This window comes from Martes martes (genome assembly GCF_963455335.1).
Source record: "Martes martes genome assembly, chromosome: 13".
NCBI classification, from domain to species: domain Eukaryota; kingdom Metazoa; phylum Chordata; class Mammalia; order Carnivora; family Mustelidae; genus Martes; species Martes martes.
In genome coordinates this window covers 70,129,344-70,153,487 of record NC_137901.1, presented here as the reverse complement: position 1 = coordinate 70,153,487, position 24,144 = coordinate 70,129,344, and the positions used below count along the sequence as shown (strand labels likewise).

Genomic DNA, 24,144 nt, shown 5'->3' with positions numbered 1-24,144 from the left:
AATCTTTAAAAAAAAAAAAGTATTCCTAAATATTTTAGCTTTTAGTGCTAGAGTGAATGGTATTTTCCTTCTGTTATATTTGTAACTGGTTGCTGCTAATACATAGGAAATCTGTATTTACCTTATTTCTAGCTCTTTGCTAAATCTTACTAGTTCTAAAGGTTGTTTCTACTGTTTACTTAGACTCCCATTTAGATCACTGTCACTTGCAAATATTATGGCCTTTTCCAATATGTAGACCTCATATCTTTTTCTCACCCCTAGATCCTAGAATCTAAAACAATGTTAGGGGTGGCTGGGTGTCTCAGTGAGTTAACCAGCTGACTTTTTTTTTTTTTTAAGATTTTGTTTATTTGAGAGAGGAAAGACATAGAAAGCACACTCACATGGGTGGAGGGGGAGGGGCAGAAAGAGACACAGTCTCCCTGCTGAGCAGGAAGCCCCAGGTGGGGGCTCAATTCCAGGACCCTGAGATCATAACCTGAGCCAAAGGCAGACCCTTAACTGACAGAGTGGCTAGGTACCCCTAACTTTTTTTTAAAGATTTATTAGAGAGAAGGGCAAGGCAGAGGTAGAGGGAGGGAGAAACCCAAGCAGACTCTGTATTGAGCACAGAGACGGACTGGGGCTTGATCTCATGACCCTGAGATCATGACCTGAGCTGACACCAAGATGCTTAATTGACTGCACCACACAAGTGCTCTGTGGCTCCCCCTCTTTTTTTTTTTTTTAAGATTTTTATTTATTTGACAGAGAGAGAGAGAGAGACTGACAGCAAGAGAGGGAACACAAGCAGGGGGAGCAGGAGACGGAGAAACAGGCTTCCCGCTGAGCAAGGAGCCCGATATGGGGCTCGATCCCAGGGCCCTAGGATCATAACCTGAGCTGAAGGCAAATGCTTAACAACCAACCACCCGGGTGCCCTGGTCTGTGGCCCATTCTTGATTTAGGCATAGGTCATGGTCTTGGGGTCCTGGGATCGAGCCCCATATCAGCTCCACGCTCAACAGGGAATCTGCTTCAGGATTCTTTCTCTCCCTCTGCCCCAGCCCCCTGCTCATTCACTCTCTCTAAAATAATTTTTTAAAAAAAGTCCTTCTATTGTTTTTTGGGTAAATTTGCTAATGATCTGTGAAAAATATTTTTTATCAACTTAATGAAGCTTTCTATTCTCCAGGGGCACTGAGTTCTAGTCTGGCTGTACCATTAATCACTGGCTTTGAGGATGACATGGTCCCTACTGGGCCTCGTTTCCTCATCCACAATGTATGCTGGGTACGAATATCTCACAAAACAAAGTGAATATTAGTATTTGTCATCACTGAAGGGCTTTAGATAGAGGAATGCAATGATTAGATCTGTGCTTCAGGAAAGTCATTCAGGCTGCAGTATGAAAAATGGTTGGGTCTTTCTTCTCATCCATATTTGTCAAAATTTCACCAACCTTTTAAGGTTTAGTTCAAATTTTCCGTCTTCCATGAGTCCCCTCTCCATCATACCCAGCCTCTGAGTCAGAATGCTCCCATTTCTCCCCATAAAACCCAGAACTACTTAGTGCAGGCATCAAAGAACAGGTCGCTCCTAAATGTGCCACTTTGGCATGAACATTATTTTGATTTAAGAAGTAATCAAAACCAGCAGATTCAGGAAAAGCTTTTTTTCCTTTTTTGCAGATTTTACTTACTTATTGGAGAGAGAGAATGAGAGAGAGAGCATGAGCAGAGGGAGAAGCAGATTCACTGCTGAGCAGGAAGCCCAATGTGGGGCTTGATCCTGTAACTCCGGATCATGACCTGAGCTGAAGTTAGACATTTAACTGACTGAACCACCCAGACACCCCTCAGGAAAAGCTCTTTACCTCCCCCTCAACTGCCTGAAAAGAATTTAGATTGAGCACTTGCTCCAGGAAGAGGGCTAGGCTATTATCACAGATAACTACATTATGAATTAGGGGGTGCCTGGGTGACTCAGTCCCTTAAAGTTGTGCCTTCGGCTCAGGTCATGATTCCAGGGTTCTGGGGTCCAGCCCCATGTCGGGCCCTTGCTTAGCAGGAAGCCTGCTTCTCCCTCTCCCTCTGCTGTTCCCCCTGCTTATGCTCTCTGTCAAACAAATAAAAAAAAAAAAAAAATGAAATGAACTAGGTATGGCAAACAGAGAGGAACCCCGGAAGGCCTATTTGATCAAAGTCCTCTACATCTCATTGTTTCCCAGTGGCCCAGCAAACATTTGTTTATAAAACATTTACTCTTTTTCATCTTCCTGTGAAATTACATTCCTTTCCTTTGAAGTCCCAGATCCCTATCGCTTTACCCTTAGTTCAGAATGACATATATACCTCATTTTGCCTGTCTTAGAATTTGATATCTGTGTGGATTCCTGGTATATATGGAATTAAATCTGATTTTCTCCCGTTAATCTGTCTCATATCAATTTGATTTTTAGTCCAGCTGAAGGGCAGAGGAAATTCTTCCTCTTGAACAACTGTAAACCCCTTGAAGTCTGGAATCATGTTTTCATCCTCACATGTTCCACAGGAATAAGCCTATAGGAAAACTTAACAAATAAACGCTTGTGTAATTATCCATGCACTACAAAACCATTTTAGTGGGACAAAAGAAAGAATAAGCAAGCCATTCCATAGTTGTTTGGGATTCAAGCCTTCTTTTGATATGGGGTTTATCCTCAATCCTCAAGATGAGTCTGATTAAGCGCTGCAGGAAGTATTTTCTCCTAGGTCTGAAAGGCTCCAACCTGCCTGGAGTGCTGATGTTGAATGCGATCATGTGGGAAACAGGTCCTGAGGCCAGTCTGGTTTATTGTCCCAGGGCTTTAATAATAACCTGCAACTCACGCCTGAGAGCTTCCTTTTCACCTTGCACAATACACTGAAAGTTTTGCCTTCAATGGACTGTTGATAAATGGAAACGAGTAATAGTGACCCGTTTTTCTCTTTTCTTTTTGGAAGTTCTACCCATTAAAATTCGGTATTTTTTTTTAAAGATTTTATTTATTTGAGAAAGACAGACTGAGTGCACAAGTTAGGGTAGGGGCAGAGAAAGAGGAAGAAGCAGACTCTCCTTATAAAAGGCTTGATTCCTAGGACCTCAGAATTATGACCTGAGCCAAAGGCAGACACTTAACTGACTGAGCTACCTAGACGTCCCCTATGTAATTCAGTATTATGGAAATAAAATGTTTGTATTGAACACACTTTATTGCTTGAAGATCAGTTCTCCTGTTTTGTAATTTAAAATGACTTATAGGAAATAAAGTTGTATATACAAAATATCTATTATTATCTAAAGAATGACTAGAAATTTTCTATGACTTCTATAGAACAGTAGGCCTAAGTAATCCAGAGAGTTCCCAAATAATTAAAAAAGGGAATTTTGCTAGATTAAAAAATTATTCTGAAAACAGGATGCTGCCTCTGGGAGTGTGGTGAGTGTGGTGAATGGTCTCTCTAGTGCAGTACTCAGATTGACTGAGGAGGGCCATGAAATAATTCTCTGGTTGGGGTAACAGTGATATTTTATAATTCAGCATAGGATCCCTATGTGAATATGTTTGTCAAAATTCACCAGAGTATAATCACAATTTGTTCACTTCACTGGACATGATTTTTTTTTTTTTAATTAACAGTATCGTTGTCTTCTATAGGCAGAACTTGTTCTCCTGACTTGACAATTTTTTTTTTAAAGACTTAATTTTTTTTTTTTTTTTAGAGTAGTTTAGGTTCACAGCAAAACTGAGAGGAAGGTAGAGATTTCCCATGCATTCTCTGCCTCTCACAGGCACAGTTTCCCCTATTATCAGTATCACTCACCGGAGTGTACATTTGTTATAAATGATGAACTTACACTGACACATCATAAATAACCAAAATCTATGGTTTACATTAGGATTCCCTGTTGATTTTGTACATTCTATGGGTCTGGATAAATGTATAATGACATGTATTCAGCATTATAGTATCATATGGAGTATTTTCACTGCTCTAAAAATCCTTGGTGCTCCACCTAGTCACCATTTCACTCCCACTCCATCCCCTACTCACCCCTCTGGCAAATGTTTTATTGTCCTCATAATTTTGCCTTTTTCAGAATGCCATATGATTGAAATCATACAAGATGAAGTTTGTTTTTTTTTTTAAGATCTGCTTCTTTCACTTAATAATATGCATTTAAGTTTCCTCCATGTCTTTTCATGGCTTGATAACTCATTTCCTTTCAGTGCTGAATGATATTCCATTGTTTGGCTATACTACAGTTCATTTAACCATCACCTACTAAGGGCATCCTGGTTGCTTCCAAGATTTGGCAATTATGAATAAAGCTGCTATAAACATCTGTGTGCAGGTTTTGTGTGGATGTAAGTTTTCAAGTCTTTGGGTAAACTGTATGTGAATTTCACCTTTAAAAAACCCCTGTAAGGGGCGCCTGGGTGGCTCACTGGGTTAAGCCTCTGCCTTCGGCTCAGGTCATGGTCTCAGGGTCCGGGGATCGAGACCCGCACCGGGCTCTCTGCTCAGCAGGGAGCCTGCTTCCCTTCCTCTCTCTCTGCCTGCCTCTCTGCCTACTTGTGATCTCTCTATGTCAAATAAATAAATAAAATCTTTAAGAATGAAACAAACAAACAAAAAAAACTAAAACCCTGTAAACAAATATTAAGCTCTAGTTAAATATATGCAAGAAATGTTTAGGGGTGACGTGTATTTATGTCTGGAACTTACTTTCATTTGCATAAAAAGATGATTTATGAAATGGACAGAGATTGATAATTAGACGCATATATGTAATAAAGCAACTATAGTAACATGTAAATTGTAAAATCTAGGCAATGAGTATATTGTTATTTGCTAGAAAATTCTTTCAACTTTCTTGTATGTTTGAAATTTTTCATAATAAAATGTTAGAAAAAATTCTGAAGTATATGTCCCACTCCCTCACATCAGATGCATTTTAGAAAGTCAGTATCTTGCTAACAGCCATCTATCTGGCTTCATCCAGCAGCTCTAAACTATAACTAAAAACACACTAAGAATGTAAGAGAGTGCCAAGTCAAGGTCCTTAATGCAGCACCGACTCTGGAAAGGACAGTGATGTTGATGAGGGAGCAGGAGGCTGGCTGAGGACAAAGCAAAAGCTGGCACCCTGCACCCCCTCTCCACCCGCTCCCTTCGGTAATATGTGTGACATTCCTCAGGCACCCCTGGCTGCCCTAAAAGAAAAACAAATAGTTAACTTGCAGAGATCACAATCCTGCAAGACAGGAGTCTCCCTCAGTCTACAAATGTCCTAGAGATTTACAACAAAGAAGCTATCTTATCAAATAGCCCAATTTGCAGGGACAAATAACTCAGTTCCTCAAGCCCTAATGTCGCCCTCCCCTCCATAAAACTGAAGGAGGCTGAGGCAGAAGGAAATGTAAATAAAGTTAAATTTCTTCTAAACCTAAATCTCACTGACAAGGATGTTTGATAGAAGGAATGTGACATTCCACCAGGAAACTCCTTTTAGTGCCTTCATTTTAGTGCCTCATTAGAGGGAAAAACGGCCTTGGCTTGACAATAACCAGGCCTCCAATATCCTGACAGTCTTCTTTACCGTGACAGCCCCTCTTAACATCCCCTTTGTCCTCACTTACCCAACTCCTATGTATATAATCAGCCACTCCTCAGGATAGCAGGGCAGCATCTCTGTCTGCCCACGGGTCCTGTCCCCGTGCTTTAATAAACCACCTTTTTGCACCAGAGACGTCTTAAGAATTCTTTCTTAGCTGTCGGCTCCGGACCTCACCCCACCGAACCTCACCTAGGTTCTAGAACTTCATCAATGTGAACTGGTAGGAGACAGCTGAGGTTACTCAGTCACTGCCCAAGGTGTTTCCCATGTGGTACCATGGGTGACCTCTTAGTTGAAAGATGAAACAAAGTCTCATTCTAGAAGCAAATTATGATGATAATTATACTAAAAGGGAGGAGTGACAAAGGTTACCTTGAAATGGAGCTTAGTTTCTGCTATGCTTATGTGTTCTTGTGCTTTCATCTACCTGCTGTTGGAATATGGCCTCCAATACAGAGGGGCAGGGTAGAGAGGAAAAAAAAATCCTCATCTCCATAGTTATCGAACCTTGAAAATGTAAAGAACGCAGGGGACAGAACTGTGAAAAATGAGAAAGACAGTAACGAAGCTGTATAATAAATAGTAGCTAACATGGCCCCCATTCTAAACTTGGGTATTTCACTTCTCTTCTAGCAACATGCTAAAGAGGCAGCATAGGTGGGCAAGGTGGGAGCAGGGTCTCCCAATGTGTAGTGAAGGGGGGGCACTCCAAGGGCTCTGAGACTCTTTCAGAGGATCATAAGGTCAAAAGTATTATTATAAGCTGCTTTGTGTCTTTTTACTCATTTTCTCCTGTATGCATATAGTAGTTTCCAAAAGGCTGCATGACATGGTATCTTAACAAATTAGTTGGGCACCTGGGTGGCTCAGTAGGTTAAGCCTCTGCCTTCGGCTCAGGTAATGACCTCAGGGTCCTGGGATCAAGCCCTGCATCCGGCTCTCTGCTCGGCAGGGAGCCTGCTTCCCTCTCTCTCTCTCTGCCTGCCTATGATCTCTCTGTCAAATAAATAAATAAAATCTTTGAAAAGAACAAACAAATTTGTTGCAGAAGCAGGTTTGAGAATCCATCCAACTGTCTTCTCTAACCCAGACATTAAAGAAATTTGCAAAGATGTAAAACAATGTCACCCCTATGATTTTTTTTTGTCTTAGAAAACAGTCATTTTCATAAAAATACTTTTAATATGTAATGAGTTATACTTTTAAAATGAGTTAATATCTATAATTTCTCCATTTCAATTTCTTTTCTTTTTAAGATTTTATTTATTTATTTAACAGAGAGAGAGATCACAAGTAGGCAGAGAGGCAGGCAGAGAGGGGGAAGCAGGCTCCCCGCTCAGCAGAGAGCCTGATGCAGGGCTCAATCCCAGGACCCCGAGATCATGACCTGAGCCAAAGGCAGAGGCTTAACCCACTGTGCCACCAAGGCACCCCCTCCATTTCAATTTCTAATATGGTAAGATATCATAGGTATTATTCACATAAAGATTCTTTGGGGTCCTCAGTAAATTTTATTTAAAATTATTTTGGGGACACTCGGCTGGCTCAGTCAGTAGAGTGTACAACTCCTGATCTCAGGGTTGTGAATTCAAGCCCCATGTTGGGTGTGGAGATTACTTAAAAATTAAATCTTAAAAAAAAAAAGTAAAAATAGGGGCACCTGGGTGGCTCAATCAGTTAAATGTCTGACTTCTGCTCAGGTCATGATCTCAGGGTCCTGGAATTGAGCCCATATGGGGTTCCACACTCAGCAGGGAGTCTGCTTGTTCCTCTCCCTCTGCCCCTCCCCCAGTTTGTGCACACGCACACTCTCTCTTTAATAATTAAATAAAATCTTTTAAAAAGTTAAAAATAAGGGGTGCCTGTGTGGCTCAGTGGGTTAAGCCTCTGCCTTCGCCTCTGGTCATGATCCCAAGATCAGGCTCTCTGCTCAGTGGGGAGCCTGCTTTCCCCTTTCTCTCTGCCTGCCTCTCTGCCTACTTGTGATCTCTCTCTCTCTCTGTCAAATAAATAAAAATAAAATCTTGAAAAAAAAACCTATTTTTTACTAAGGTATAATTTACATGCAAAACACACACAAATCTTAAACATGCAGATTTTTACAGAAGTATATACCATGTCACTTCCACCTAGCTCAAGATATAGGCCATTTCCACCACCCTGGAAGGACCCCTTCTGCCTCATTTAATCAATACCTAATACACCAGAGGTAACCATTATTCTGACTTCTATCATCATATGAATGTATGTATGAATATACATATTCATATGAATGTATCATATGAATAGCATGTACTCTTTTGTGACTGGCTTTTTTTCTGTCAGCATAGTGTTTTTGAGATTCACACATATTCTGTATATTAATAGTCTGTTCATTTTTATTATTGCTGATAGTATTCCAGCAATATTCCAGCAGTATTCCAGTGGACATATGAACTACTTTTCCTTGAGCACAGGCTTGCATGTGGAATTGTTGGAGCCCATGGTAGGTTTATGTTTGGATTTATAAGAAACTGCCAAATAATAATGTATGAGAGTTCCAGTTACTCCATATTCTCAGCAACATTTGATAATGACAGCCTAACTTGTTCTTATCAGTTCTGCTGAATGTGTTACTATGCTTTTAACTTGCATTTTTTGGATATGATTCTGATTACCTTTAGCTATGTTAATTAGCCACTTGGAAATCCTTTCATGAAATGTTTGTTCAACTCTTTTGCTCATTTTAAAACTGAATGTCTTTTGCTTGTTTTGTAGTTCTTCATATATTTTGTATATGAGTTCTTCAGTCTACAGTTTCTTTACTTTCTGAATGATATCTTCTGATGATCAGAGAGTCTTAGTTTTAGTTAAGTCCAATATAGCAATTTTCCTTTTTAGTTTAGTTTCATTTTGCGACTGTATTAAAAATTTTTTACCTATCCCAATATCAGGAAAATATTCTTCTATGCTTTTATTTGGAAGTTGGATTGTTTTAGCTTTCAAATTTAATTTATGATATATTTAAACAGGAAACTTTGTGTTTAGTTTGTGAGTCAGGCTTCATTTTTCTCCATATACACCCATCGTTCCAACATCATCCCCCTCTGTAATTACAGTGGCACCTCTGATGTAAATCAAGAAGACATTCATCTGTGGGTCTATTTACATACTATTCTGTTCCAATAGTATATTTGACTCTCCCTTTTCCAAACCTGTAGCTTTACAGTAAATCTTGAAATACGCTGGTTAAGTTCTCCAATTTTGTTTGAAAACCAGTAACTTTTTTACTTTATCTAAGATTTCTTGGATATTCTAGATCCTTTGTATGTCCAGATACATTTTGGCTCAATCGTTTTTCAGAATAAAGAGGTCTTAGCCAAAAAGTTTGAGAGCTGTTAAAGCATGGGCTCAAAACTATAAAACATTTAGAAGAAAATGAGAAAAAGATCTGACTTTGTGTTAGGCAAAGTCTTCTTAGGAGACAAAAACACAGACCATTCACAACTTGATAAATTATCTCTAAAAATTAGAGGGCATTCATCAAAAGATACTTTCAGGAAAATAATAATAGCACAACACATTAAAGATAAGGACTTGCATCTAGAACATTATAAAGAATACCCCTAACTCTATAAAAAGAAGACAAATTACTCAATTAAAAAATTTAAACTATACCAAAGAAGATATAAAAATGGCAAGCATAAGGTGCTCAGCACTGTCAGTCATTAGGGAAATATGAACTAAAAGCACAATGAGTTACCACAACACATATAGTAAATGGCTAAAATTTTAAAAGATTGACAATATTAAATGATGGTGAGGATGGATAACAACTGGAAATCTCATACCTTAGTGGAAATGCAAAATGCAAAGCCATCTGGAAAACCATTAGGCAATTTCCTATAAACATATTTATTCCATGTGACACAGCAATCCTGCTTTTAAGTATTTACTAAAAAGAAACAAAAACATACATTCACACAAACACCTGAATGCAAATGTTAATAGCAGCTTAATTCATATAATAGACCCAAACTGGAAACAATCCAAATGTCCAACAACTGGTGAATGGGAAAACAAATTGTGGTACCTCCACACAATGGAATATTACTACATAACAAAAAGGAACAAATTACTGATACATGCAACAGTATGGATCAATCACAAAAGCACTGTGTAGGTAAAAAAGAAGAGGCATACACAAGAGAATACATACCATATAATTCCATTTATATGACATTTTGGAAAAGGCAAAATTACAGGGATGGAAAACAGATCAGTGGTTGCCAGGAACATGGGATGGGGAAGGTGAAGAGACTTTCCTGAAAAGGAACATGAGGAAACATTTCAGAGTGAAGAAGATGTTTAGTATCTTGATGTGGTAAACATTTGTCAAAACTCACAGAACTGCATGCTTATAGAGAATAAATTTTATTGTATATATGTCATACTTCAACAAATTTAATTTTTGTTTTGTTTTGTTTTTTTTATTTTAATAAACATATAATGTATTTATCCCCAGGCGTACAGGTCTGTGAATCGCCAGGTTTACACATTTCACAGCACTCATCATAGCACATAACAAATTTAATTTTAAAAATAATTTCAACATTAAGACAAAACACAAAAAAGTATTCCCTGTAAGTATAACCTGATACAGAATGTAAACGATAAAATACAGAATGATATGTTGAGTGAGAGAAATTGGAAGCAATAAGAAAGAAAAGAATATCTCCTATATGAATGATTTCTACCACAGATTTAGAAGGCTGGAGAGGGCTATGATAAGGTTTAAGCCCAAGGCATGATCTTACTTATTTGTAAGTTTTTGTACTTCCTTGCCCTTAACAAATGATAGGTACCCATTAAATATTTGTTGAATGAACATGCTATGTACTGAGAGACACATGGCCTTATTGCAGCAGTGAGTATGATAGATTGGCTAGCTGAATTAAATCTTCCCCAAGATCACTCTCAGTTTTAATAATGCATGAGAAGGACATGCTGAACTCAGAAAAAGCTGTTACATTCATGGTTATGATTTATTACAGTGAAAGGATACAGATTAGAATCAACAAAGGGAAAAGGCACATAAGGCCAAGTTCAGGAGAAATGAGGGGCAAGCTTCCAGCTGTACTTTGCCATTCTCATAAACAGCACTTAATTCTCCCAACACTGAAGTGTGACAACACATGCAAAGTGTTGCCAATCAGGGTAGCTCACCTAAGCCCTGGTGTCCAGAATTTTTATTGGGAGTCAGTCACACAGGCATTCTTTACTTAACCTTACCTAACAGTCTCCAGCCCCACATAGATCAAATGGATATACCTTGACCTAGGGTCTCCCGGTGTATAGAAACAAGTGTTCACCATAAGTGACACTGTTACCATGACCTAGCTGGTCAAACTGATACAATGTGACCAAGGCTTCAGGTACACAAAAACTCTCTTATTAGGCAGGATATTTCAAAACCTCAGAGATTAAGTTCCAGGAGATGGTCAAGGGCCAGTCCTTTCTTTGGAATGTGCAGGACTAAAGTAACACATGCCTGCTGTGTTAACACTCAGCATATGGACCACACCAAGATTTTAAAATGACAGTTCATGAATATACGTACAACTCTACCAAAATCTGTATTTTTTATATGTATTTTTTTCCTAGAGGGAAGTTTCAGTTTTCATCAGATTACCAAAGATCACACAACTCAAAAAACTTTAAAAGATCTGGAGTGATCTCAGCAAGATGGTGGAATAGGAAGCTCCAAATCTTGTTCCCCCACAGAGACACTGACTTAAAATAATCTATGGTCCAGAAAGCCCTTCTGAGAACTCCAGAGACTAGTTAAAAAGTGATAGTAGCCCAGGCAAGCACAAAGCCAAGAACAGCTGCACTGAAGTAGGTAAGAAAAAGCCAATACACTTCACTGACAGCCCTCACTCCAAGCCAGCACAGCCTCGTGCAATCAGGAGAAAACACCCCACTTGTAGCTTCTTCTCTGGAAGGGAAAGGGATGAGTGGCACATATGATCAACATTCTGGCTTTTGAGGGTTTGCTTGTGGGACCCATTTCTGTCCTGCCTTAGAATGCTGACAGGGATCTGGCATACTCTGGATGCCTGGGAACTACTGAAGACAAAGAAGAATTCAGTGGCTTGTTGCAGCAACAGAGAACCTGCAGTACCACAGAGACACCAGAGAAAGCAAGGAATTCCTTGAAAAGGGAATGAAAAAGAAAACAGCAAACCTCTGTAATTGTGAAATTACATGCACAAGCTCAAAGAAGATGCATCCCCAGAAAGGTTTGTAAGCCTCGAGAGTCTCTACCTGGGCTGATTGGTTAAGTTCTTTTCCTGTGTAAAACCAGTCCATAAAGACTAGAAGAGGTGGCTGTTTTCCTCAAATGCTCAAATCCTAGCAAAAAAATTTACAGGACATACAAAGAAACAGGGAAGTGTGGCTTAATCAGAGTAACAAATTAAGTCTCCAGAAGCCAACCCTAATGAAATGGAGATCTATTAGTTACCTGACAAAGAATTTGAAATAAGTCTTAAAGAACTCAATGAGTTACAAGAGGACACAGATAACTAAATGAAACCAGAAAAGTAATAAACAAAATGAGAATATTAACAAAGAAATACAAACTATAAAATTCTGGAGCAAAAGAATAACTGGAGCAAAAGAATAACTGAGAAATTAGACTATTAAAAAGAAATACAAACTATTAACAATAGTTAATACAAGAGTATTATTACATATATTATATAATAGATTATATGTTATATATTATATATGTGTGTGTATATATATAACAATAGTTAATACAATAGAAATACAAAATATTAACAAAAAATACACATTATAAAATTCTGGAGCAAAAGAATAACTGAAATAAAAATTCACTAAAGGAGTTTAACAGTGGACATGATCATGTAGAAGAAAAAACCAGTGAATTTGAAGATAGATCACTTGAAACTGAGTCAAAGGGACTTTTTTTTTTTAATTGAAAGGGGAAAAGAATTAAAAAACAAAACAAAAAAACCCTAAGGGACTATAGAACACCAACAAGCAGGGTAATATATGCATTATGGGAGTCCCAAAAGGAGGAAATGGGGGGTGGGGCAGAGTTTATTTCAAGAAGCAACAGCTGGAAACTTCCCAAATCTGAAGGAGGAAATGTACATCCATATTTATGAGCTCAAAGGACTCCAACAAAGATGAACACAAAGAGGTCCACAAAACAACATAATCAAACTCTCCAAAGTCAAAGGCAAGGAAAATATCTTGAATGCAGCAAGATGAAAATCATGAACAAAAAAGCTCCCATAGGAGTATCAACAGATTTCTTAACAGAAGCCTTGCAGGCCAGAAGGGTGTGGAAAGATATATTCAAAGTACTGAAAGAAAACAATTGTCAACTAAGAATACTGTATTTGACAAAACTCTGCTTCAAAAGTGTAGGAATAAGAAAAACCTTCCCAGATAAATAAAAGCAAAGGAAATTCATCACCACTAGATCTGCCTTATAAGAAATTCTTAAAGGAGGGGCTCCTGGAAGGGTCCGGTCCGACTCTTGTTTTTGGCTCAGGTCATGATCTCAAGGTTGTGAGATCAAGCTCTGCATTGGGCTCCATGCTTAGTGCAGAGTCTGCTTGGGATTCTCTCTCCCTCTCCTTCTGCTACTCCCCGCTCATGATCTCTCAAATAGTTTTTGTTTGTTTGTTTGTTTGTTTGTTTTAAAGGAAATACTAAAAGGAGGGATGCCTGGGTGGCTCAATCACTTAAGCATCTGCCTTTGGCTCAGGTCACAATCCCAGGGTCCTGGGACAGAGCCCCACTTTGGGCTCCCTGCTCAGCAGGAAGCCTGCTTCTCCCTCTCCCACTCCCCCTGCTTGTATTCCTTCTTTTGATGTCTCTTTCTGTCAAATAAATAAAAATCTTTAAAATAAGTAAATAAAAATTTTTAAAAGCCTGTAGTTAAGAGATACAGAAGGACACTATATCATTCTTAAAGGATCTACCCAACAAGATCTAACAATTGTAAATATCTATGCCCCCAACATGGAGCAGCCAACTACGTAAGTCAACTGTTAACCAAAATAAAGAAACATATTGATAATAATACCTTAATAGTAGGAGACCTCAACACTCCACTCTCAGCAGCAGACAGATCATCTAAGCAATCATCTAAGCAGAAGATCAACAAAGAAACAAGAGCTTTGAATGACACACCTGACCAGATGGACTTCATATATATACAAAACATTCCATCCTAAAACAACAGAATACTCATTCTTCTCGAATGCACATGGAACTTTCTCCAGAATAGACCACATACTGGGTCACAAATCAGGTCTCAACCAATACCAAAAGACTGAGATTATTCCCTGCATATTCTCAGAACACAATGCTTTCAAACTGGAACTCAATCACAAGAAAAAATTGGGAAGGAATTCAAACACTTGGAAGCTAAAGACCATCCTGCTTAAGAATGTTTGGGTCAGGGGCACCTGGGTGGCTCAATGGGTTAAAGACTCTGCCTTCAGCTCAGGTCATGATCCCAGGGTCATGGGATCAAGCCCCGCATTGGGCTCTCTGCTCCATGGGGAGTCTGCTTCCCTCTCTCTCTGCCTGCCTCTCTGCCTACTTGTGATCTCTGTCTGTCAAATAAATAAATAAAATCTTAAAAAAAAAAAAGAATGTTTGGGTCAACCAGGAAATTAAAGAGGAACTTAAACAATTCATGGAAACCAATGAGAATGAAAATACATCAGTCCAAAACCTATGGGATACTGAAAAAGTGGTCCTAAGGGGGAAATACATAGCCATCCAAGCCTCAATCAAAAAAAAAAAAGAAAGAAAGAAAGAAAGATAGATAGATCCCAAATACACAAGCTAAGTTTATACCTTAAAGAACTAGAAAGAACAATAAATTAAGCTGAAGCCAAATAGGAGAAGAGAAATAATTAAGATTAGAGCAGATATCTATGAATTAGAAACCAGAAATACAGTAGAGCAGATCAACAAAACTAGAAGCTGGTTCTTTGAAAGAATTAATAAGACTGATAAACCACTGGCCAGTCTTACCAAAAGAAAAAAGAAAGGACCCAAATTAATAAAATTATAAATAAAAGGGGAGAGATCATGACTAAACCAAGGAAATAGAAACAATTATTAAAAATTATTATCAACAACCATATGCCAATAAACTAAACAACCTGGAAGAAATGGAAACCTATAAACTACCAAGACTGAAACAGGAAGAAATTGACAACCTTAATAACAATAACCAGTAACGAGATTGAAGCAGTGATCAAAAACCTCCCAAAAAACAAGATTCTGGGGCCCGATGGATTCCCTGGGAAATTCTACCAAACATTCAAAGGAGAAATAATACCTATTCTCCTGGAGCTGTTTCAAAAAACAGAAACAGAAGGAAAACTTCCAAACTTGTTCTATTAGGACAGGATTACCTTGATCCCAAAACCAGGCAAAGACCCCAACAAAAAGGAGAATTATAGACCACTATTCCTGATGAAGATGGATGCCAAAATTCTCAATAAGATCCTAGCCAATAGGATCCAACAGTACATTAAAAGGATTATCCATCACAATCAGGTGGGATTTATTCCGGGGATGCAAGGGTGGTTCAATATTCGCAAATCAATCAGTGTGACAGAACACATTAATCAGAGAAGAGATGAGAACTATATGATCCTCTCAATGGATGCAGAAAAAGCATTTGACAAAATACACCATCTTTTCCTGATTAAAACTCTTCAGAGTGTAGGGATAGAGGGAACATTCCTCAAATTCATAAAAACCATCTATGAAAAGTCCACAGTGAATACCATTCTCAATGGGGAAAAGCTGAGAGCTTTTCCCTTAAGATCAGGAACACAACGAGGATGCCTACTCTTGCCACTATTCAACATAGTACTAGAAGTCCTAGCATCAGCAATCAGACAACGAAAAAATAAAAGGTATTCAAATTGGCAAAGAAGAAGTCAAAGTCTCTCTCTTTGCAGATGACATAATACTTTATGTGGAAAACCCAAAATACTCCACCCCCAAATTACTAGAACTCATACAGCAATTCAGTAATGTGCCAGGATACAAAATCAATGCACAGAAATAAGTTGCTTTCCCATACACTAATAATGTAACTGTAGAAAGAGAAATTAGGGAATCGAATCCATTTACAATAGCACCAAAAACCATTAGATACCTTGGAATAAACCTAACCAAAGAGGTAAAGGATCTATACTCTTGAAACTGCAGACACTTATGAAAGAAAGTGATAAAGACACAAAAAGATGGAAAAACATTCCATACTCATGGATTGGAAGAATAAACATTGTTAAATGGTCTATGCTGCCTAGAGCAATATATACTTTCAATGTCATCCCGATAAAAATGCCAATGGCATTTTTCAAAGAGCTGAAACAACCATAAAATTTGTATGGAACCAGAAAAGACCCCAAATCACCAAGGAAATGTTGAAAAAGAATAACAAAACTGGGACATCAAGTTGCCTAATTTCAAGCTATATTACAAACCTGTGATCACCAAGACAGCCTGGTACTGGCACAAAAACAGACACACTGATCAATGGAACAGAACGGAGAGCCCAGATATGGACACTCAACTCTACTGTCAACTAATCTTTGACAAAGCAGGACAAAATATCCAACAGAAAAAAGACAGTCTCTTCAATAAATGGTGCTGGGAAAATCGGACAGCTATATATAGAAGAATGAAACTTGACCATTCTCTTACACCATACACAAAGATAAACTCTAAATAGATGAAAAATCTCAATGTGAGACAGGAATTCATCTCCTCCTAGAGGAGAACATAGGCAGTAACTTCTTTGACATCAGCCATAGCAACTTAAACAAAAATGAGCTTTTGGGACTTCATCAAGAGAAAAAGCTTCTGCACAGCAAAGGAAACAATCAACAAAACGAAGAGGCAACCCACAGAATGGGAGAAGATATTTGCAAATGACATTACAGATAAGGGGGTGGTATCCAAGATCTGTAAAGAACTTCTCAAACTCAACACCCAAAAAACAATCACTTCAAAAAATGGGCAGAAGACATGAACAGACACAACTCCAAAGAAGATTTACAAATGGCGAACAGACACATGAAAAAATGTTCAACATCATTAGCCATCAGGGAAATTCAAATCAAAACCATGCTGAGATACCACCTTTCGCCAGTTAGAATGGCCAAAATTAACAAGGCAGGAAACAACAAATGTTGGAGAGGATGTGGAGAAAGAGGAACCCTCTTACACTGTTGGTGGAAATGCAAGCTGGTACAGCCACTTTGGAAAACAGTATGGAGGTTTCTGAAAAAGTTAAAAATACAGCTACCTTATGACCCAGCAGTTGCACTACTGGGTGTTTATCCCAAAGATACAGATGTAGTGAAAAGAAGGGGCACATGCACCCCAATGCTCATAGCAGCAATGTCCACAACAGCCAAACTGTGGAAGGAGCTGAGATGCCCTTCAACAGACAAATGGATAAAGAAGACGTGATCCATATATACAATGGAGTATTACTCAGCCATTAGAAAGGATGAATACCCACCATTTGCATCGACATGGATGGAACTGGAGGGGATTGTGCAAAGTGAAATAAGTCAAGCAGAGAAAGACAACTGTCATATGGTTTCACTTATATGTGGAACATAAGGAATAGCATGGAGGACATTAGGAAAAGGAAGGGAAAAATGAAAGGGGAGAAATCAGAGGAGGAGATGAACCATGAGAGACTATGGACTCCGGGAAACAATCTGAGGGTTTCAGAGGGGAGGGGGTTGGGGGATGGTGAGCCTGGTGATGGGTATTAAGGAGGGCACATATTGCAAGGAGTGCTGTGTGTTATATGCAAACAATGGATCAAGGAACACTACATCAAAAACTAATGATGGGGCACCTGGGTGGCTCAGTGGGTTAAGCCGCTGCCTTCGGCTCAGGTCATGATCTCAGGGTCCTGGGATCGAGTCCTGCATCGGGCTCTCTGCTCAGCAGGGAGCCTGCTTCCCCCTCTCTCTCTGCCTGCCTCTCTGCCTACTTGTGATTTCTCTCTGTCAAATAAATAAATAAAACCTTTAAAAAAAAAAAACCTAATGATGACTAACATAACATAATAAAAATTAAAAAGAAATAAAAAATAAAGGGGCACCTGGGTGGCTCAGTGGGTTAAAGCCTCTGCCTTCAGCTCAGGTCATGATCCCAGGGTCCAGGGATCCAGCCCCATGTCGGGCTCTCTGCTCAGCAGGGATCCTGCTTCCCTTCCTCTCTGCCTGCCTCTCTGCCTACTTGTGATCTCTGTCAAATAAATAAATAAAGTCTTTTAAAAAATTTTTCTTAAAAAAAAAAGAAAAAATAAAAAGGAAATAAATGCTTGTTACTAAGCTGATTATTAAGTAAAAAAAATTTTTTTAAAAAAATACAATTATTATTATTATTAGCCCATCTGTTTGGCATGTGATAGAAAAGTTTGTAAAAAATGTATCAGAAATACACCTAGTGCACAATTAGCCTATCTTTTTCTCCTTGAAGAGAGAGAGAGGGGGCAGAGGAGGAGGGGGAGAGGGAGAGACAGAATCTCAAGCAGGATGGAGCCCAATGCAGGCCTTGATCTCACAACCCTGAGATCACAACCTGAGCTGAAATCAAAAGTCATATGCTTAACCAACTGAGCCACCCAGGCAACTGCTCCCCCCTCCCTGCCCCCAACAAGGATTAACTTTAAGTAGACATCTTCAAAGAGGATATAAGTTGGTTTCTTCAGTAAACACCAGTGTCACTAAGAACTCCAAAGACACAGTAACAGTGTTACTCAGAATGTTTCTTAAGACTAGGCTCTTAACAGTAACTTTACATTTTTTTTTTTTTAAGATTTACTATTTATTTGAGAGAGACAAAGAGAGACAGAGCACGAGTGGAAAAGCCAGGAAAAGGAAGAATCTCAAGCAGACTCCACACTGAGTGCAGAGCCAGCTTCATCTCACAACCCTGAAATCGGGACCTGAGCTGAAACCAAGAGTCAGATGCCAAACCAACTGCAGCACCCAGGTGCCCCTAATTTTACACTTCTTAACTGAAAAATCTTTTAAATTTCTTACCCATTACTGTCCTAAAACTTTACTTTCTCTCAGACTCCCAGATCACACTTAACTCTCTTACTCTAAACAGATGAACTCTGAAAAAGAGAAAGAAAATACTTCATGCTCTCTCTCATCTGCCTTCTTCTATCATCTGCACTCTATCCATCCCTACCACCTTCAATAATGTCTCAGAGGATAAAGCACCCCCCGATTCCCATGTCAGATATTCCGGACTAATTCTCTCCCTCTTCCTCTAGGACTTTATGCCATAAGTCACTCCCCATACTCTCCTTTCAGCAGTCACTCTTTTGCCACAAGATTATTCCTAGTTTACAAACATGTATGTGTCTTCTCCAACCTAAAGCCTTGAATCTTTTTTGAAAAATTTTACTTAGTTAGGGAAAAGACAATGATTACACCATATTTAGAAATAAAACTGGTAGTGGGGTAGTTTAAATCTGAAAGATGGTGAGCTAGAAATGAGTTGTTCAGTTTAGGTGTTTCTACAGTAATCAGGGTAAGAAATAACTGGGACCTGAGCTAGAGTAATGCCATGAGAACAAAAGGAGGGAATGAAAAAAAACTATGCAATTAAAACTGACAGACCTTGGCAGATGATTGAATGTGGGACAGAAAAATAGAATAGTTTTAGAGCAGAGATTTCTTATAGCCACCCATAATAAAGAATACAGATTTTATAGAATTAGTTTGGGAAAGTCACCAAATAAATAGCAATAACAAACTCTGGTGGGGGGCGGCCTGGTTTTCAGAGCTGTCACATTATAATACTTAAAAATGTCTACTTTTCACCAAAAATTGCAAGACGTGCAAAGAAACAAGAATTATAACCCATATAAACACACACATAAAAAGCAGTCAAGAAAAACTATTCCTGAGGAAGCCCAGACATTATACTACACAAAGACTTTAAATCAGTTCATAAAAATGCTTAAAGAACTGAAGAAAACCATGGACTAAAGAACTAAAGGGAAGTATGAGAATGATGTCTTATTACCAAATGGACAATGTCGATGAAGGGATAGAAATTTTATACACACACACGCACACACACACACAATCTCTCTCTGTCACACACACACACACCCCAAATAGAATTCTGGAGTTAAAAAGCAAATAGCTGACATGAAAAATTCACTAGAGGGCTCAAAAGCATTTGAGCTGAGAGAAGAATCAATGAACATAAAAACAGATCACTTGAGGTTATCTGGTCTCCCACCAAAAAAACCAATCAATGAAAAGAACCGCAGAGTACTGTGGCACATTTTAAGTATACTCATATATGCAAAATGAGAGTCTTAGACGGTCGAAAGAAAAAGAGGAAAAAAAAGTATTCAAAGAAATAATACCAGAAAACTTCTCAAAGTTAAAGAAAAACATGCATCTATACATTCCAGAAGATTAACAAACTCCAAAAGGATAATATCAAAGAGATCTACACTTAGACACCTCATAATCAAACTAATGGTAGTCAAAGACAAAGAATCTTGAAAGCAACAAAGAGAAGCAAATCATCACACACAAGATATCCTCAATAACAGTAACAAATGACTGGGATGGCATATTTGAGGTAATGAAAGAAAGACTTTCAAACTAGAATTTATATCCATAAAAACTAATCTTCAAAAACAAAGGAGAAATTAAGACATTTCCAGATAAACAGCTGGAGAGAGAACCAGTCACTATCAAACCTGCTGTACAATAACTATTAAAAGGAATCCTTCAGGCTGAAATGAGAGGACACCAGATAGTAACTTAGATTCACATAAAGAAATAAATAACACTTTGACAAATGTAACACAGAGATAACTATAAAGACAATATAAATGTGTTTTCTGTTTGTAAATTCTTTCTCCTGATTTAAAAGACAACTGTGGTAATTATAAAGCTGTGTTGCAGGTTTATAATCTTTATGTATAATGTGTATGTGTGATAATAACAGCATAAAGGTAAGGGGAGGAAAAGGAGCTACATAAGAGCCAAGTTTTTGTAAACTACTTATTTTTTTTTAAAGATTTTATTTATTTATTTGACAGAGAGAGAAAGAACACAAGTAGGCAGAGAAGCAGGAAGAGAGAGAGGGAAAGCAGGCTCCCTGCTGAGCAAGGAGCCCAATGTGGGGCTCGATCCCAGGACTCTGAGATCATGACCTGAGCCGAAGGCAGAGGTTCAACCCACTAAGCCATCCAGGCACCCCTTTTGTAAACTATTTAAATGAAGTTGCATTAATCTGAACTAGATTGCTATAAAGATATTAACTGTAATCCCCAGGAGACCACTAAGAAAATTAAAAAAAAAAATAACCAAATGACAGGAGAATGAAAATGGTACACTAGAAAATATCTACCAAGAAGACAGTAATGGAGAGAAATAGAAGAATAAAAAGATAAGACATGTAGATGGGGCACCTGGGTGGCTCAGTCAGCTGAATGTCTGCCCTCGGCTCAGGTCATGAACTCAGGATCCTGGAATCAAGCCCCAAGTCAGGCTCTCTGCTCCACAGGGAGCCTGCTTCTCCCTTTCCCTCTGCCTGCCACTCTGCCTAATTGTGTTCCCTCTCTCTTTGTCAAATAAATAAATAGAATCTTTAAGAAAAAGAACATAAAAACAGATCACTTGAGGTTTAAGAAAAAGATTCTATTTATTTATTTGACAAAGAGACAGCAAGAGAGGGAACACATGCAGGGCAAGTGGAAAAGGGAAAAGCAGGCTTTCAGCAGAGCAGGGAGCCCGACAAGGTCATGACCTGAGCCAAAGGCAGATGCCTAACAACTGAGCTACCCAGCTGCCCCAATAAATAAAGTCTTAAAAAAAGATATTAGACATAAGAAAACAGTAAAATGGTAAACAAAAATTCTACCTGTCAGTAATTACATTAATTATAAATGTAAATGGACTAAACACTCCAATCAAAAGGCAGAGGTTGCTCTTTTGAATGAATAAAAATAACATGACCTAACTATATTCTATCTATAAAAGACACACTTCAGAATCAACAACACACGTAGATTGATGGAAAAAGGATGGGAAAAAAATGAACCATACAAACAATATTCAAAGGAGAGCTGGAGTGACTATACTTGTATCAGACAAAGTGGACTCTGACACAAAAAAACTGTCACTAGAGATAAAGAATGACAATTAATACTAAATAAGTCAACTCATCAAGAATATATATAATTATAAACATATACCTACCTAACAACAAAGACTCAAAATACATGAAGCAAAGAAGTATAGAAATAAAGGGAGAAATAAGACAACAATAAGTAAGTACCTTACTTTCAATAATAAATAGAACTAGACAGAAGATCAACAAGGAAACAGAAGACCTAAACAACACTGGAAACTAACTAGACCTGAGAGACATCTGAAGAACACTCCACTCAAAACACCAGAACATACCTTCTCAAGTACACATGGAACACTCTAAAAAACAGTCAGTATGTTAGGTCTTAACACAATTGTCAATAAACTTAAAAGGACTGAAATCACACAAAGTATGTCCTCTGATAATAGAGTAAGAAATAAATAACCAAAAGGAAATGTGAGAAATTCACAAATATGTGGCAATCACACAACACACTCCAGAATAACAAATAGGTCAAAGAAGTCATTAGGTAAATTAGAAAATACTTTGAGGTTAATGAAAACAAGAACACAATGTGCCAAAATTTATGGGATGCAGCTACACACTTAGAGGAATATTTATTTACAGCTCTAAGTGCTACTTTCTTTTAAAAAGATTTTTTATTTATTAATCTGACAGACAGATCACAAACAGGCAGAGAGGCAGGCAGAGAGAGAGGAGGAAGCAGGCTCCCTGCTGAGCACAGAGGCCAATGCGAGGCTCCATCCCAGGATCCTGGGATCATTACCCCAGCCGAAGGCAGAGGCTTTAACGCAGAGGCTTTAACCCACTGAGCCACCCAGCACCCCTCTAAGGGCTACATTAAAAAGAAAAACTTCAAATTAATTACATACATTACCTTACACCTTAAGAAAATAGAAAAAGAAGTGCGAACTAAATCTAAAGCAAGCAGAAGGAAGAAATAATATATTTTAGAGCAGCAATAAATGGAATAGCAGAAAACAATGGAAAAAAAATCAATGAAATAAAAAGGTGGTTCTTTGAAGAGATCAACAAAATTGACAAATTACTGGTTAGAAAGACCAAGGGAAAAGAGAGAGAAAACTCAAATTACTAAAATCAAAATGAAAAGAGGGACATTATTGGGACGCCTGGGTGGCTCAGTTGGTTAAGCGGCTGCCTTCGGCTCAGGTCATGATCCCAGCGTCCTGGGATCGAGTCCCACATCGGGCTCCTTGCTAGGCGGGGAGCCTGCTTCTCCCTCTGCCTCTGCCTGCCACTCTGTCTGCCTATGCTCGCTCTCTCTCTAACAAATAAATAAATTAAAAAAAAATTAAAAAAAAAAAAGAGGGACATTATTAGTAACCTTACGGAAACAGATTTATAAAATAATTTTAAGAACAAATGTATGCCAACAAATAGGATAACCTAAAATACATAAATTCCTATAAAGACCCAAACTACTAAAACTGACCCGAGAAGAAAAAGAACCTCTAAATAGGCCTCTAACAAGCAAAAAATTGAATCAGAAAACTTCCCAAAAGAAAAGCCCAGAACCAGGTGACTTCACTGGAAGTGTATTGAATGTATAAAGAGGAGTTCACAAACTCTTGCAAAGTATAAAAGAGGAAAGAACATTTCCTAGCATGTTTAAAAATCATGAAAAAATTAGAGATTGATATTCCTTATGAATATAAGATGAAAAAGTCCTTAAAATGTACTAGCAATCTCAATCCAGCAACATATAAGATTATGCACCATGACCAAACGTAATTTATCCCAGGATTGCAAGGTTCTTTCAATACATGGAAATAAATCAATTTAATATGTCATATTAAAGGCCTAAAGAACAAAAGCCACATGATGACCTCAATATATGTACAAAAAGCATTTGACAAAACCCAACAACTTTTCATGATGAAAACATTCAATTTAGAGGGAAATTTCATCAACCTGATTAAGGGCATCTATGATAAACCCCACTGAACATCATACTTGATGGTGAAAGACTGGATGCTTTCCTCTAAGATCAAGACAAGACAAAAATGTTCACAGCTCTATTGTGACAGCTCTATTCAACAGAGTACCAGAGGTGGGGTGCCTAGGTGGCTTAGTTGGTTAAGTGTCTGACATTAGCTCAAGTCATGATCTCAGGGACCTGGGATAGAGTCCTGCATGGGGCTCCCCACTCAGTGGGGAGTCTGCTTCTCCTTTTGCCCCTCCCCCTGTTTGTGCTCTCTCTCTCTCTATCTCAAATAAATAAATAAAAATCTTTTAAAAGATAAAATCTTAAAAAAAAAACCA

At 38.3% G+C, this 24,144-nt stretch overlaps 1 long non-coding RNA gene across 2 annotated transcripts in view; it reads right to left on the bottom strand.

Annotated features, from left to right (window-relative positions):
- The window catches only part of LOC308354560, an 82,146-nt gene that overhangs the window by 40,434 nt on the left and 17,568 nt on the right, over nucleotides 1-24,144 (bottom strand). The window contains exon 2 of one of the 2 annotated variants that reach the window (XR_013967874.1): nucleotides 9,824-9,929. The exons of the other annotated variant lie outside the window; for it this stretch is intronic. This is a non-coding gene — a long non-coding RNA (uncharacterized lncRNA). The remainder of the gene's footprint in view (nucleotides 1-9,823; nucleotides 9,930-24,144) is intronic. 2 annotated transcript variants of the gene reach the window in all.